The 17,332-nt window shown below is 44.2% G+C and overlaps 1 long non-coding RNA gene across 1 annotated transcript; it reads left to right on the forward strand.

The window, feature by feature from the left end:
• Positions 1–268: 268 nt before the first annotated feature.
• LOC306767411 lies at positions 269–15,481 on the forward strand. The gene is made up of 3 exons (XR_013771625.1): positions 269–517; positions 1,406–1,497; positions 14,610–15,481. It is a non-coding gene; the product is annotated as an uncharacterized lncRNA (long non-coding RNA).
• Positions 15,482–17,332: the final 1,851 nt, after the last annotated feature.

Below are 17,332 nucleotides of genomic sequence, written 5' to 3' on the forward strand. Positions count from 1 at the left end.
TAAAACTACAACAGTCACAGTCTGTACACTGCCTGGAAATGACAAATAACGTACACTTAGTGACAGTAGAAGTATTTACTTTATTAAAAATAAAAGGAAACTCCGTTGACTGCAGCAAAACCCGAAAGCGAAGCCCCTTCCAATATGGCGGCGGCGACGCTGGTTCACTCTTGTTGCCGTTTTAAGTTAACCCCTTCCGTAACAGCAGGGGGACCTAGAGGGAGGAAAAAGAGTCCAGACTGGCAGCTCAAAGAAAGGAGAGCAGAGGAAGAAGAGGGAGGAAGTAGTAGCTGTACGGTATAAAGCTTTGTTCTGTTTTTATGGTTTTCCCCCCTACGGATGCGCGAGGAAGTGTAACTGTAAAGATCCCGGTCATTGCTGAGTATCTATGTACTGTCATTGGTTCGGAACCCCAATGAAAGAGTTACGAGTTTGCCGACGTTGTGGTTCCTCCTTCCCTTCTTAACACTGGATGCTAACAACGCCGGACAAAGCTATTTACCAGCCAACGAGCCAGGTGATGAGTTTTCTATATCAGACGCCTCAATGCTTCGGCCAGTAGGTAGAAGTCTAAAGCCTGTTCCATACTCCACGAGAAGCAAGAACTGAGTTCTTGTTCTCGAGGCTGCAAGAACAAGAAAAAACGTCTTGTTCGGCAGGTCCATACATACTACACGAGAAGCACGTCTGCAGCGGGGAGGGATCACTGCTGGGGGCAGATGTCTGCTTCATGTGCAATGAACCCCGTTGTTTTCCCCGGCGTCTTTTTGCTTAAGATAACTTAAAAGGTTACGGAGGGATTTTATAAATATTCAAGAGTGTCTGCAAATGTAAAAATGAAGAACTGATTAAATTCTGGTGGTGATCAGGATCCCCGTTTGGATCCAGGAATGTTTTAAAAGGATTCTTAAACATTGTGCTTGGCGGAGGTTTCCGCTCTCCGAGTTGCTAGTTTCATATTTCACGAGCAGGGCGGGTCGTGCACGCGGCTGGGTCCGAGTGTTTTGTTGCCACATGTAAAAATGTTCGTACTTTCTCACCACCTCGATAAGCTGTTTTATCAAAACAATCCGTTTTGCCGGCAACAGCAAACACACAAACTCTACTTCTCGTGGAACATACTCCACGAGAAGCGAGAACTTTTCTTTCTTGTTCTCGAGGCGCCGAGAAGAAAAGGACGTCATTTTGTTCTCGCGGACGTGTTTGAGGACAGTTCTTGACACACCGGGCTGGCAGAACTTTTTTCTTGCGGGGCTGCGAGAAGTATTGTGTGATTGGTCGGACATTGGAGGTGGGCGTCGTTAACACAGAGAAAGCATGAAGCAGAATTGCTGCTTCCGTGTGTTTGCTACAGTTATCCGATGTACCTTTTATACTGACTGTTGTTCATGACTGTTCTCCACAGAGACCAGCTCGCTGCGGAGAAACTACGCCACAGAAGAAGGATCAGAAATAGAGTTTTTTCTTGTTTAATTGAGGGAATCCTCGTCAGAACAGGTGAGACAATACATCCCTTGGTGTGATTTGTTTGATTTTAATAAGGGAATTGCGTGGTTGTGGTCAGTGCTTTAAGTGGAACAAAATAGGTGGTGGTACTCCCTTAAGGAGTTGCTGTCACGCAAATATGAGACAAAAACACGGGTTGTACTTCCATGTAGATCTATCAATTGATCTGTAGATTAATAGTTTTGTAACACAAATGACAAAAAAAACAAACACAGCAAGTTCTGAATCAAATCCACATTTGCCAAATTCAAAGTGCAATGGAGACACTTTTATAAACTTCAAGCATTATTGCATGAACATGAAAAATAACACTGAAAATTAAATACATGAACTTCAACTTAATTAACCCTTTCATGCATGAATTAATAAAAAAAAAAAAACAATGCAACATTTTCCTAAACATAGTATTTTACCTCTACAAGAATACAATGATACTTTTTGTTAATTAGTGATATTTAGAATTTTGTATGATTTATTTTAATGTACTCTACAAAATAGTGATAGAATAACACATATTATGTAAATCTTCTATAAATATTGCTGTATCATTTTTCTTTTCCCTTTTTATTGCAAATGCAAAGTTGCTTAATTACATTATGTTCAATTGTATCATATTTATTTTATCTCCAATGAGTGGAAACATATTGGAGGACTCGCCAACATCCAAGTGGTTTATTTCGAAAAATACCACCCTCATTCATGAATAAGATATGCAAGAAAAGAGCTTGTAAATAGGTGCCCACTACAGGGCCACCATGCCCGAAAGGGTTAAAAACAAACAAAGTTATACATTTAGACTTATTTAGCTTATTCCCAGACTAATTTAACAGCGTGTAACTATCACACTTTTCCTCTGTAAAATAAGTTTTTCACAGCATCAGGCCTGGTCCATGCTGCTGAGGAACATGATTTTATCTTTAATCAAGAAATAATCTTCAAAAACTCAAAATACTGACCAGCCATAGACTTAGTTTATTATTACTTTTTATCAATTTCAGCTTATTTCCCAGACGGCTGTTTTTCTCCTTCTTTCATGGGAGAATACATATGAGGACAGCTGTATATGCGTCTAGCAAGGATTATTTTTCACTAAAGTTAAAGTTAAAGCTGGGGTAGGTCATGATGGGGCGCGAGCAACATTTGAAAGTAGCGCCATGTCTTGGCTTCTCCCCCTCTGGTTTTGCTCCTTGCGTGATCCAAGGCGTTTTTCTTATCTCTGCCAAGGAGGTTATGTTTTTACCGGCTTTTATCTGCTTGTGTTCAAGATAACTCAAAAAGTTATGGATGGATTTTAATTAAATTTTCTTCCACACTTAGTTTCAACTCTATTTGTCAGAATAGTAGGTGAACTTAGCTCAGTTCTTTGCAACAAGTATTATGGTATTTATTCTTTGTATGTAGGGGTTTTTTAAGAAAAAAAGCCTGTAGCCCTTCATGTCAGGACCTGCGTCCCAACTGGACCAGCACCTTCCTATGATGTCCTCTACTGTTTGATTTCATGCTTGTGTTGTTCTCTCTCATATGTAAGTTGCTTTGGATAAAAGCATCTGCTAAATGACTGTAAAATAGACTGGACTAAACTAAACGGGTGCAGTGTGAGATGGGCGGCAGCAAGAGGCGGGGACCCTGGTGGTCCGATCCTCGGCTGCAGAAATTGGCTCTTGGGACATGGAATGTGACCTCTCTGGCAGGGAAGGAGCCTGAGTTTGTGCACGAGGTTGAGTGGTTCCAGCTCGATATAAGTGGACTCACCTTGATGCATGGCTTGGGCTCTGGAACCAGTACCCTTGAGAGGGGCTGGACCTTCTTCCACTCTGGAGTTGCACATGGTGGCAAGTTGCTCTCAATTGCACTTACTTCAAAATAAGCAAAGAATTAGCCAAAAAAAGAGAGTTTAATAAATAAACATAAATAAACTGTAGAAAAAGGAAAACAGGAACATGGGTGCAAGCAGCAATGAACATTGGTTATAGGTTATTTTCTAACTATTTACATAGTATCTACACAGCATTTGACAGCAATTACAGGTCACATGGATATGTAAAAAGGTGCATCCGTGTGCATTTTGTTCATGACAGTGATGGCCGATTAATAACCAGTGATGGTTTGATTACAGTAGTCTTTACAGCAGTCTTAAAAGATTAAGGTACATAATCTGTCAATTGAGATAAAATAATCATATCCAGAAAAGCTGAATTAAATAAGGAAAATATGTCCTCAAAAGTCTGGATGGGATCTAAAATACAATACAATATCTGTAATTATATTGGACTTTTTGACCTTGTACCAAGATTGGATTATTGTGTTTGATAAGTAGTCCCTAGAAGGAATGGCTACTCGATTATGACAAAAATTATAATCACGATTATTTTGGCTGAAATTGAGATCTCGATTATTGAACACAATTATCTAGTATTTTCAAACAACGCTGCACAGTGTGGTGTTCTCAACTCTGTGTCACCCATTATCACCATCTAATGCATGGTTTTGAGTTGTTTAATCTGCTTTTACCGCTTATTTAGGAACTGTTTTAATGTGAATGCCTCATGGGCATTCATATTAATGTGCTAATGAGCTTCAGTGGGGGGAAAAAAAGGCATTGCCATCCCAATTGGAAAAACTTTCAAAACTTTAAGAGCACTAGTGGCGTAGTAAGTTGGTGTGCTTCAATACAGAAGTTCAAAGGTTCAATCCCGATGTGGGGCAATTAGAAAAAATGACAGTTGTCTTTTTTTTTTTTTCTTATGCAATTTCATTTCAATCATTTAACTTAGTTCAGTAAATGGGCATTCACAGTTGCTATTATTTCAATAATAGTTGTTCGGAGTTTTTAATCTAGCATTGTGATATATTAAATACCTAAACTTGGGTGATTCCACATTGGAAAAGGGATGCAATTTTTTAAAATAATGTTTGGTTACCTTTCTGTGGCACTCTTCTACTTGTTGCACTGACATCTTTCCCTTGGTTGCTATGGTGAACGGGGTAGGGGCGGAGTATTGTTAACTGCCTGGCGAACATTTGCAATCTCGGGTCGTCCATCTATTTAAAAAAAAAAAATACATGTGCTAATGTTAGCTGGATATTGTTGAGTGGGTCCACTGTTTTCATTTGAGTACAACATGCTAGCTGCCAAGATGATGACGTATAATGTATTTTATTGTTTTGCTTACCGGATTTGGACTGGTGAGTAGTGTTAGACTGAGATTTGAAGCCAGAGGAAGGCTGGTACAGTGTGTCAAAGATGGGGCACTCTGTTATGTGTACACCATGAACCCAGAGGTGTTTGATCATGTTTGTAGTGCACCCTCCTGTGCACAATATACTAATTTTACAAGTGTTGCACTGAGCCTACTTAAAACTATATTTATTAAAGTAAAGCCACACTTTAAACTGTTGACGCACACTTTCCATGGTTGCGCAGTAACGCAAACACTTCTGGTAGATTTTTCTTCGTTGGTGTTCGGTGGCTACTTCCTGTCAGCCAACTGAGAAACGTCCTGGGCGTCGAAAGTAGGATTTGAAATGTAAACATTTGAACAATTCCTGGCGAATTGGAAAGTTAGTCCTGGTTCCAATCCATACCTAATGTTCAATGCCCAAACCTACCGGTGGGTTTCCCTGGGGACTACAATATGTCCGTAGAGGTGGGCTGGTGGGAGGGAGTTTGGGAGGGAGAGGGAGGGGATGGGGTATGTGTTACAAGCGTGTCCTTGTCCTTGGGGTTCCTGCCCCTGGTGTCATTGTCGCACTGGCCTGCGGTTGTTTTGCTCCGGGCAGGCAGGTCCCACTGGGTCTTGGTTGGGGGGTTGTGGGTAGTTCAGGTGCTGGCTCTCCATCTAGCCCGCGCTTCAGCACCCGGTTGCCCATTGGGCCATCGAGCCATTGCTACTCAGTGCCCCTGCCCCATCGCGCCGAGGTGCTCCTGCCTGGGTGCTTCCTTTGCTCTGGGTTCTGATATTCGGAATATCAAGGGCAGCCATATACATGACATGTCTCCCTTGACATGGCAAATCTGTCTGGAAAAAAATATGGCACACAGGTTGCTGTTCTGGACAGGTCAGGTGCCATTTTTGAACCCCCAAAATGGACCCTTTTTCAAAATGGCCAACTTCTTTTTTGAAGGTACTCGAAGTTTCTACCATAATAAAATGAAATGAAAAATACTTTATTAATCCCCAAAGGGAAATTCAATTTTGTAGTATATAATAATTAATTTGAGGAGGTCTTGTTCTGGAGTCTGATGGCTGCTGGCAGGAATGATCTTCTGTATCTTTCATTCTTGCATCGGACCAGAAGAAGCCTCTCACTGAACACGCTTTGTTGTTTCATCTCTGTGTTGTGGAGAGGGTCTGAAGAATCCTCCATCATCTTCATCAGCTTGTGCAGCATTCTTCTTTGGACAATCAGCTCCAGTGGCTCCAGACTTACTCCAAGCACAGAACCAGCTTTCTTGATCAGTTTGTTGATTCTCTTCAAGTTTCTGGTTCTGATGCTACTACCCCAGTAGATGGCTGCAAAGCTGACTGCACTCTCCACAACAGACTTATAGAAGATATGCAACATCTTGGTGCAGACGTTAAACCATCTCAGCTTCCTTAAGAAGTACAGTCTGCTCTGACCTTTCTTGTAGATGTATTCAGTGTTGCGTTTCCAGTCCAGTTTGTTGTCCAGCTGAATTCCAAGATACTTGTATTCCTCCACCACCTCCACCTCCTTACCCAGGATGGAAACAGGGCTTTGTTCATTCTTGTTCCTCCTGAAGTCAACAATCATCTCTTTTGTTTTGCTAATATTTAATATGAGATGATTGTCACCGCACCATTTAACAAACTGACTGATCAGTTCTCTGTACTCTGTACGCTTTTTGTCCATCACTGATACACTCCACAACTGCAGAGTCATCAGAGTATTTCTGCAAATGAGAGGGCTCAGCGGTGTACTGGAAGTCTAAGGTGTACAGTGTGAAGAGGAATGGCCAGAGTACAGTTCTTTTTGGTGCACCAGTGCTGTTGACCTCCATCTCAGACACACCACCTTTCAGTCTCACACACTGTGGTCTGTTTGTGAGGTAGTCATAGATCCAGGTGGTTGTGGAGGTATCCACCTGGAATTTATGGAGCTTCTCACATCACAAAGCAGGCTGAATAGTATTAAAAACCACTTGAGAAATCAAAGAACATGACCCTCAGAGTGCTGCCTGAATGGTCCAGATGAGAGTGTGCTCTCTGGAGCAGGTATGATGGCATCTTTTACCCCAAGTCCATTACGATATGCAAACCTGTAATGGGTCCTGAAAGGTGTTTACTTGCTTGTTGAGGTGAGCCAGTAAGAGTCTCTCCAGGACTTTCGTGATGTGTGATGTCAGGGCAACTGGTCTGTAGTCATTTAATTCAGCTGGTTGTGTTTTTTTAGGCACTGGAACAGGGCAGGAGGTTTTCCACAGCACTGAGACTCTATTTTGTCTCAGACTGGTGTTGAAAACGTGCTAGAGAATTGGACAGAGTTGTTTTGAGCAGGTCTTTAGAACTCTGGGACTGACACCATCTGGACCTGCAGCCTTATTCTGGTTTAGTTTCTCAAGTTGCTTCTTAACCTGATTGCAAGAGACAAACAAGGTGGAGGTCTCAGGATGTCCTGATGTGGAGGGAGATGAAGATGTGTTGTGCTCCATGACTGAGCTGCAGGGTGACAGATTGGAGGCGTGACAGTAAAGCAGTGGGCTTATGGAGGGTGTGTGGTCTGTTGGGCTGGAGGTGGGGGGTGAACTAAACCTGTTGAAGAATATGTTCAGCTCATTAGTTCTGTCCAGACCTTCATCAGCCTGGTCCCCCTTTAACTTGAAGCCATTGATCTTCTTCATTCCAGACCACATCCTTCACGTTATTCTGCTGGAGCTGACTTTCTAACTTCTTCCTATAGTCCTCCTTGCACTTCTTAGTTTGTGTTTTAAGTTGTTTTTGTGTTGCCCTCAATAACTCCGTCTCCATCCCTGAAGGCTTTCTTTTTGATGTTCAACAGCTTTTTCAGGTCACTGGTGATCCAGAGTTTGTTATTGGGGAAGCACCTCACTGTTCTTGTTGGGACGATGCTGTCCACACAGAAGTTTATGTAATCTGTCACACACTCAGTCATGGCGTTGATGTTGTCTCCATGAGGTTCACAAAGGACATTCCAGTCTGTAGCCTCGAAGCCTCCTCTAAGAGCATCTAGCTCTTCAGCTTCAGCAGACCAGATTTTGATAGTCTTTGTGATGACTGGTTGCTGCTGAACGATGAGTTTGTAGGTGGAGATGAGCAGAACCAGATTATGGTCACATCTTCCTAAAGGAGGCAGGGCAGAACAACTGTATCCATTATTCATATTTGCATAAAATAACTCCAAGATCTTATCTTATCTTTGGTGGAGTAGCTGACAAACTGCTGGAATGTTGGTAGAGTTGCAGAGAGGGAGACGTTTAAGTCTTTTCAACTCCATCAGGATTTGATATGTTGTTTCACTGATAACCCTGATTTGGGAGAGGTTAATCAGTTGATCCCGATTTTCAACAAGTCTTTCGTTGCGATGGAGACTCATCATAACAAGCCTTGGAAGAGCAAAAAATATGCTGAAAAATCTTCCCTGCAACATACCCTCCAAACCGGCATGAAATCCTCAAAAAAAAAAATAACCTGACTTGATGTAATATCTATGTGAGAAGACTATGTACTTTAAAAAAATTGATTGTTGATTGTTGACAGGTACATTTCTTCAGGATTGGACTGGCATCAAATGTTAATGTTTTTGTTTGCTTTGGGCTGTAGAATGTGTTGTCAATTTTCATAAAGTTTGATGACATTTAGTGGCGGGGTACCTAAAATAGCCCCTCCCTGAGCCGTCACCTTATCGTGGTGGAGGGGTTTGTGCGTCCCGAAGATCCTGGCAGCTATGTTGTCGGGGGCTTTATGCCCCTGGTAGGGTCACCCATGGCAAACAGGTGTCTAGGGGAGGGACCAGACCAAGCACGGCTCATCGACCTCTACGATGACGACCAACCTGGGCATGAATGTTCCTTTGCCCGGACGCGGGTTACCGGGACCCCCCTCTGGAGCCAGGCCTGGAGGTGGGGTACGAGAGCGAGCGTCTGGTGGCCGGGCCTTCGCCCATGGGGCCCGGTCGGGCTCAGCCCGAAAGGGTTACATGGGCCCCACCTCCCGTGGGCTCACCATCTGCGGGAGGAGCCGTAGGGGTCGGGTGCAATGTGAGCTGGGCGGCAGCAAGGGGCGGGGACCCTGGCGGTCCGATCCCCGGCTGCAGAAGCTGGCTCTAGGGACGTGGAACGTCACCTCTCTGGTGGGGAAGGGGCCTGAGCTTGTGCGCGAGGTTGAGCGGTTCCGGCTAGATATAGTTGGACTCACCTCGACGCATGGCTTGGGCTCTGGAACCAATACCCTCGAAAGGGGCTGGACTTTCTTCCACTCTGGAGTTGCTCATGGTGGGAGGCGCTGAGCAGGTGTGGGCATTCTCATCAGCCCCCAGCTTGGTGCCTGCACGTTGGGGTTTACCCCGGTGGAGGAAAGGGTAGTTTCCCTCCGCCTCCGGGTGGGGGGACGGGTCCTGACTGTTGTCTGTGCTTATGCACCGAACAGCAGTTCAGAGTACCCACCCTTTCTGGGGTCCTTGGAGGGAGTGCTGGAGGGTGCTCCTTCTGGGGACTCCATTGTTCTGCTGGGGGACTTCAATGCTCACATGGGCAATGACAGTGAGACCTGGAGGGGAGTGATTGGGACGCATGGTCCCCCTCCTCTGAACCCAAATGGTGTTTTGTTATTGGACTTCTGTGCTCGTCATGGATTGTCCATAACGAACACCATGTTCCAACATAAGAGTGTCCGCATGTACACCTGGCATCAGGATTCCCTGGGCCGCAGTTCGATGATCGATTTTGTAGTCGTATCGTCGGACCTGCGGCCACATGCCTTGGACACTCGGGTGAAGAGGGGGGCGGAGCTGTCAACTGATCACCACCTGGTGGTGAGTTGGCTCAGGTGGTGGGGGAGGAGGCCGGTCAGATCTGGCAGACCCAAACGTGTTGTGAGGGTCTGCTGGGAACGCCTGGCTGAGTCCCCCGTCAGAGCGAGCTTCAACTCCCACCTTCAGCAGGGCTTCAACCATGTCCCGAATGAGGCGGGGGACATTGAGTCCGAATGGGCTGTGTTCCGTGCCTCTATTGCTGAGGCGGCCGGCCGGAGCTGTGGCTGTAAGGTCGTTGGTGCCTGTCGTGGCGGTAATCCCAGGACTCATTGGTGGACACCAACAGTGAGGGATGCCGTCAAGCTGAAGGAGTCCTATTGGGCCTTCTTGGCCTGTGGGAATTTGGAGGCAGCTGATGGGTACCGGCGGGCTAAGCGGCATGTGGCTTCGGCTGTTGCCGAGGCAAAAACTCGGGCATGGGAGGAGTTCGGCGAGGCCATGGAGAAAGACTTCCGGACGGCTTCGAGGAGATTCTGGTCCACCATCCGGCGGCTCAGGAGGGGGAAGCAGTGCTCCATCAATACTGTGTACAGTGGAGATGGGGAGCTGCTGACCTCAACTCGGGACGTAGTGGGTCGGTGGAAGGAATACTTCGAAGACCTCCTCAATCCTACCAACATGTCTTCCGATGAGGAAGCAGAGCTGGCGGACTCAGGGGTGGACTCTCCTATCTCTGGGGCTGAAGTCGCTGAGGTGGTCAAAAAGCTCCTTGGCGGCAAGGCCCCGGGGGTGGATGAGATCCGCCCGGAGTTCCTTAAGGCTCTGGATGCTGTGGGGCTGTCCTGGCTGACACGCCTCTGCAGCATCGCGTGGACATCGGGGGCAGTACCGCTGGATTGGCAGACTGGGGTGGTAGTCCCCCTTTTTAAGAAGGGGGACCGGAGGGTGTGTTCTAATTACAGGGGAATCACACTCCTCAGCCTCCCTGGTAAGGTCTATTCAGGGGTCCTGGAGAGGAGGGTCCGCCGGATAGTCAAATCCCGGATTGAGGAGGAGCAGTGTGGTTTTCGTCCTGGTCGCGGAACAGTGGACCAGCTCTATACCCTCTTTGGGGTCCTGGAGGGGGCATGGGAGTTTGCCCAACCAGTCTACATGTGCTTTGTGGACCTGGAGAAGGCATTCGACCGTGTCCCCCGGGGGCTCCTGTGGGGGGTACTCCGGGAGTATGGGGTACCGGACCCCCTTGTAAGGGCTGTCCGGTCCCTGTACGACAGGTGTCAGAGCTTGGTCCGCATTGCCGGTAGTAAGTCGGATTCGTTTCCGGTGAGGGCTGGACTCCGCCAAGGCTGCCCTTTATCACCGATTCTGTTCATAACTTATATGGACAGAATTTCTAGGCGCAGCCGAGGTGTTGAGGGGATCCGACTTGGTGGCCTCAGGATTGGGTCCCTGCTTTTTGCGGATGACGTGGTCCTGTTGGCTTCATCTGGTCGTGATCTCCAGCTCTCGCTTGAGCGATTCGCGGCCGAGTGTGAAGCGGCTGGGATGGGAATCGGCACCTCCAAATCTGAGACCATGGTCCTAAGCCGGAATAGGGTGGATTGCCCTCTCTGGGTCGGGAGTGAGGTCCTGCCTCAAGTGGAGGAGTTTAAATATCTCGGGGTCTTGTTCACGAGTGAGGGAAGGATGGAGCGCGAGATCGACAGACGGATCGGTGCGGCGTCTGCAGTAATGCGGGCTCTGCGCCGGTCTGTCGTGGTGAAGAAGGAGCTGAGCCAGAAGGCGAAGCTCTCGGTTTACCAGTCGATCTACGTTCCTACCCTCACCTATGGTCATGAGCTGTGGGTCGTGACCGAAAGAACGAGATCTCGTATACAGGCGGCTGAAATGGGTTTCCTCCGCAGGGTGGCCGGGCTCACCCTTAGAGATAGGGTGAGGAGCTCGGTGATCCGGGAGGGGCTCAGAGTAGAGCCGCTGCTCCTCCGCATCGAGAGGAACCAGTTGAGGTGGCTCGGGCATCTGGTCAGGATGCCTCCTGGACGCCTCCCTGGTGAGGTGTTCCAGGCACGTCCCTCTGGGAGGAGACCCCGGGGATGACCCAGGACACGCTGGAGGGATTATATCTCTCGGCTGGCCTGGGAACGCCTCGGGATCCCCCCCGCAGAGTTGGCAAATGTGGCTGGGGAGAGGGAAGTCTGGGCTTCCCTGCTTAGGCTGCTGCCCCCGTGACCCGACTCCGGATAAGCGGCAGAAGATGGATGGATGGATGGCACCTAAAATAGGTGGTGCTCTCATTCAGTTTCCGTCAAACAGCTCTTACCACCCCAACATTCCAATGGGTTGGGTACGCAAAATTTGTTAGGATTTTGAGCATGTTAAACCCCTCAAAAAGGCAATTCATTTATGAGAAGAATACTTCCAGCGATTCCAATAGGCCTTTGCACCGCCTACGATGCCCTGGCTGAAAGAAAATCAGCTTCTATAAGTTTGGAAAGCTGCTGCAGATGAAACATCATCAAAAGCAAGAAGGATATCATGGATTTTCTCTATAATAGAAACTATTTTGTTTTCAAAAAGTCATAAGGCTGTCACATTTGAAGTTTAGAGGAATACCTGGCTCAACAGCCCTATGGCTTGCAGTTAGCCTGGCGACATTGCTGAAGAGAAACCTGGGATTGTTCTTGTTCACCTCTATCAAAGATGAATAGTAAGGTGTTCGAGCCTTACACAGGGCTTTCTTGAATGCCATTAAACCTTCTTTTAAGACGATGTGACACTCTTCTAGACCAGGTAAACTGCATTTTCTTTCAAAACACCTTGATGTCTGCTTTAAAGCTCAAAGCTGTGAATTAAACCAAGGAGCCTGCTTCTTCTGACTGGTTATCCAATTTTTCGAGGAGCAACATTGTCCAGTGTTGTATGGATTAAAGCTGTCACTGTCAACAAATTCATCAACCTGTCAGAGACAAGCTCAGATTGATGTTCTCTGTCATATTAACACGCTATTGTAGGAAATACTGATGAAATTGAGTTCTTAAATTTGGCAACAACACTAACAAACGTCAACTATAATTTTTTTTTTCGAAGCCATTGTGTAGTCAAGTAAAGTCAATTCAAACGTTATTTAGAAATGATCAGACAAGGCAGGGTTATGAGGAAAAATTTAGTTCTTCACTATCGATGCAACTTGTCAGAATAAGATGTATAGTATGAGTAGGTCTGGACATTTTGTGAAAAGCCTATTGAATTTAATATAAAATTAAAAGCAACATTTAAACTGTCATGTTTATCATCAACATGAATGTTAAAGTTTCACAGTACGAAAACTTTGTCAGTGGGGCTGTACAATTAATTATTAAAGAATCACAATCTCGACCTGCATCAAAACAAGCCCTCCCTCTTTCTCCCTCAACAAATGACAACGGCGGATCCTTATCAAATCAAATCAAAGATACTTTATTCATCCCCGAGGGGAAATTCAGAGTTCAAGCCAGCTCGTCCAAGGTCAGACATACAGACATGTAACATTCATGACAAAAGAGCAATACAGAACGGAGCTTAAGCTTAGGCCATGCAGCTATTATACCAGCGCTGTTTACAATAGATAACAGAGATACAAAAGGCTCATAGGGGGTCTAGGGCAAAAAAGGTCATGTGACTCCGGGCCGCGCCAGGAAGACACGGTCCGAATATACAGAGGAAAAAAAAACCTCATACACTGAAGCACAAACTAAACAAGACACACAAAGTCAAGGAAGGGGGTGAGTCATGTGGGAGGGGGCTGGGGGTGGATGAGGAGGGGGACAGAGCATCTATGAACATGTCTCCTTCCGTTCTCAGAGGGGTTTGAGCCGGCCCAAGGCCTCTGGGAAGCCAAATCCAGATATGATTTTTGTTTGGGTTCCAGGTGAGGAAAACAGTTTGCCCTCGGCCTTGAGTCCATAGTTGATCTCAGGGAGGCAGCTCCAGACAGCCGAATGGGGGAGGAGGGCAATTTCCACCGATTCTAGCGGACATTTTCTCCATGTTGTAATCGATTTTAGTATTGACTGCAGCGGAACCCCGTCCCTGTCCTAAAGCACTCCGAGCCGGCCAGTCTCACAGTCGACTCCGGCTGCACCTCAGAGGAGCAGGGAGGACACCAGCACAAGTCCGCGTGCACAGTCAAAATGAATAGAGCTTGTGTAAATCCACCACTGATCCCACCCTGGCTTACAGATTAGGATGTAAACTAAGATAATTTCTGTTGTCTCTGTTCGGTCCATTTAGATTGTTAATGTCCAGTTTAAATTGACCATATCCGTGTAATGTAATGGACGTTATAGGTGAGAGGGATAATGTGGGAGAAACAAAAGATGAGTCAAAACCACCCTTAATTTGTTTAGTATTATGAATAAACTCTTTTCTATTTAGGTTTTTAAAAAGTTTTTTTTTTTATTTTGCCACTGAAATAGGCTATCGCTTTAAAAAAAAGTAAATTTTGAATCCCTTTAGACCCACATTGCATAAATTAATTTTGTCCTCCATTGTTAAATGTCAGAATATCAAATTTAACTTAAAGACTGCTATGTGAAATTTCTAGCTTTATGTCCAACGTTCCTGTTGTTTATATTTTAAGAAACATACCTACCTCTCATCACAGTATGCACAGAAAAAATGTTAAAAAAATGTTACTATTAAAATTATTCATAGGTTGTGTGTGTAAGAGAAGAGAAGAGAGAAATGTATTGTTTTTATGTTCAGTGTCAGCTGTTGAAAAGTTGATGTGCCAGTAATACGTGCAACAAATATTTCTATTGGAAAAAAAATCATGAGAGCATCGTGATCTCAATTTTAAGCAAAAAAAATTGTGATGCTCATTTTATTCAGAATTGTGCAGCCCTATTTGTCAGTATTTAAAGTAATGGTACCTAAGCCTGATAAGACTCTTATCAGGCTTAGGCCTGACCATTTGTTTGCTGCAGTGTTGTGTTTGCTGATGTGTAGATAAGATTGGGGTCGTAATAAGCTTTTCTTCTGTACAAAGTCTTATCTGCAATACTACTTAATATTTTATACAAAACTGCTCTTCTCATTGACTGAAATTTTGTGCAAGGGAGGGAATCTGATGTGTGGTCTTGAAATCTAACTTTATCTTTCTTTCTTTGAAGGGTTCCCTGCATATGTACAGCCAGAGCAGCTGTTTGTGATCATAAAGTTCCTTGTAAATGGAGTCTGGACAAGCAGAACCCTGAGTCCCATCTCATAATAGAAGAACCAGAAGAACTCTGGCTCAACCAGGATGGAGAGCAGTTGATGATGTGCTGGTGAACAGCATCTTCAGTTTGCCAATGATGATGGCAACTGAAGAGTGAAGATTATGAAAAAGCCTTGGTTTAATTCAGCTCACCTTCATCAAACTAAAACTTAAGACAACACAGAGATAAAAGCACTGATTAACTACCCTGCTGAACAAATAAAATCAGAACTTGAAGAAGAGGACTGTGGAGGACCAGAACTAACCAGTAATCCAGACCAAAAAACTTGTTTACAACAAAATAGTAACCAAAAGGCTTTAGGCTCTTCACAGATTAAACACTTGTCAAATTTTTGTCAAACGGAAATGGATGGTGATGATAAAGACTGCAATCACAGCAGGGCACACAGTTCAGATGTAATCTCTGATGCGGAGTGTAATGCTACCATAAAACCACTCAGCTCAGCTGAATGTGGTGAAAGGCTTCACTCCCAAAGATCTCATCAGAGACACTTAACAAAAAGGTCTTTCAGCTGTTTGAATACTAAGACATGTTTAAAAACTTTGCAACATGTAAATTTAAAAAAAACAGTCCAATCAAGCAAGAAAAACTTCATATGTGAGATTTGTGGTAAAATCTGTCTTGACAGAGTGAATCTCAGGATGCACAAGAGAATCCACACTGGAGACAAACCATTCAGCTGTGATGAATGTGGACAAAAATTTAGTCTAAAGACACACTTAAATAAACACATGCGAATCCACACAGGAGACAAACCATTCAGTTGTGATGAATGTGGAAAAAGATTTAGTCTAAAGACATACTTAAACCAACACATGAGAATCCACACAGGAGACAAACCATTCAGCTGTGATGAATGTGGAAAAAATTTTTGTCAAAAGACACACTTAAATAAACACATAAGAATCCACACAGGAGACAAACCATTCAGCTGTGAAGAATGTGGACAAAAATTTAGTCAAGAGACACACTTAAACCAACACATGCGAATCCACACAGGAGACAAACCATTCAGGTGTGATGAATGTGGACAACGATTTAATCAAAAGGCACATTTAAACCAACACATGCGAATCCACACAGGAGACAAACCATTCAGCTGTGATGAATGTGGACAAAGATTTAATCAAAAGGCATACGTAAATGAACACATGAAAGTCCACACAGGAGACAAACCATTCAGCTGTGATCAATGTGGACAGAGATTTAGTAAAAAGGGAAGCCTGAACCGACACATGGGAATCCACACAGGAGACAAACCATTCAGCTGTGATGAATGTGGAAAAAGATTTAGTCGAAAGACACACTTAAACCAGCACATGAGAATCCACACAGGAGACAAACCATTCAGCTGTGATGAATGTGGACAAAAATTTAGTCAAAAGGGAGTCTTAAAAGCACACATGAGAATCCACACAGGAGACAAACCATTCAGCTGTGGTGAATGTGGACAAAGATTTAGTCGAAAGACACCCTTAAACCGACATATGAGAATCCACACAGGATTGTGAGGTTTGTTTATTTAGGTCGCGTAAAGGTATATGTATATAAATGTATATGTATATTTGTATATGCACATATATATGTGTATGTATATGCGTATATATGTATATATCCATATATATATATATATATATATATATATAGATATATATATATATGTATATATATATGTATATATATATATATATATGTATATATATAGATATATATAGATATATAGATATAAACCAACACATAAAAATTCACACAGGAGACAAACCATTCAGCTGTGATGCATGTGGACAAAGATTTAGTCACAAGAAAAGCTTAAACCGACACATGAGAATCCACAAAGGAGAAAAACCATTCGGCTGTGATGAATGTGGACAAAGATTTATTAACAAGTGGAGCTTGAAGAAACGCATGAGAATCCACACAGGAGACAAACCATTCAACTGTGATGAATGTGGACAAAGATTTCGTTACAAGACAAACTTAAACAGACACATGAGAATCCACACAGGAGAAAAACCATTCAGCTGTGATGAATGTGGACTAAGATTTAGTCAAAAGACAGACTTAAACCAACACATAAAAATTCACACAGGAGACAAACCATTCAGCTGTGATGCATGTGGACAAAGATTTAGTCACAAGAAAAGCTTAAACCGACACATGAGAATCCACACAGGAGAAAAACCATTCAGCTGTGATGAATGTGGACAAAGATTTAGTCGAAAGACAAACTTAAACCAACACATGAGAATCCACACAGGAGACAAACCATTCAGCTGTGATGCATGTGGACAAAGATTTAGTCAAAAGACACACTTAAACAGACACATGAAAATCCACACAGGAGAAAAACCATTCAGCTGTGATGAATGTGGACAAAGATTTAGTCGAAAGACAGACTTAAACCGACACATGAGAATCCACACAGGAGACAAACCATTCAGCTGTGATGAATGTGGACAAAGATTTAGTCGAAAGACAGACTTAAACCGACACATGAGAATCCACACAGGAGACAAACCATTCAGCTGTGATGAATGTGTATAAATATTTAGTTTGAAGTGAAACTTAAACCGACACATGAGAATCCACACAGGAGAAAAACCATGCAGTTGTGA

Source organism: Telmatherina bonti, assembly GCF_933228915.1.
Source record: "Telmatherina bonti genome assembly, chromosome: 16".
Taxonomy (NCBI): Eukaryota; Metazoa; Chordata; class Actinopteri; order Atheriniformes; family Telmatherinidae; genus Telmatherina; species Telmatherina bonti.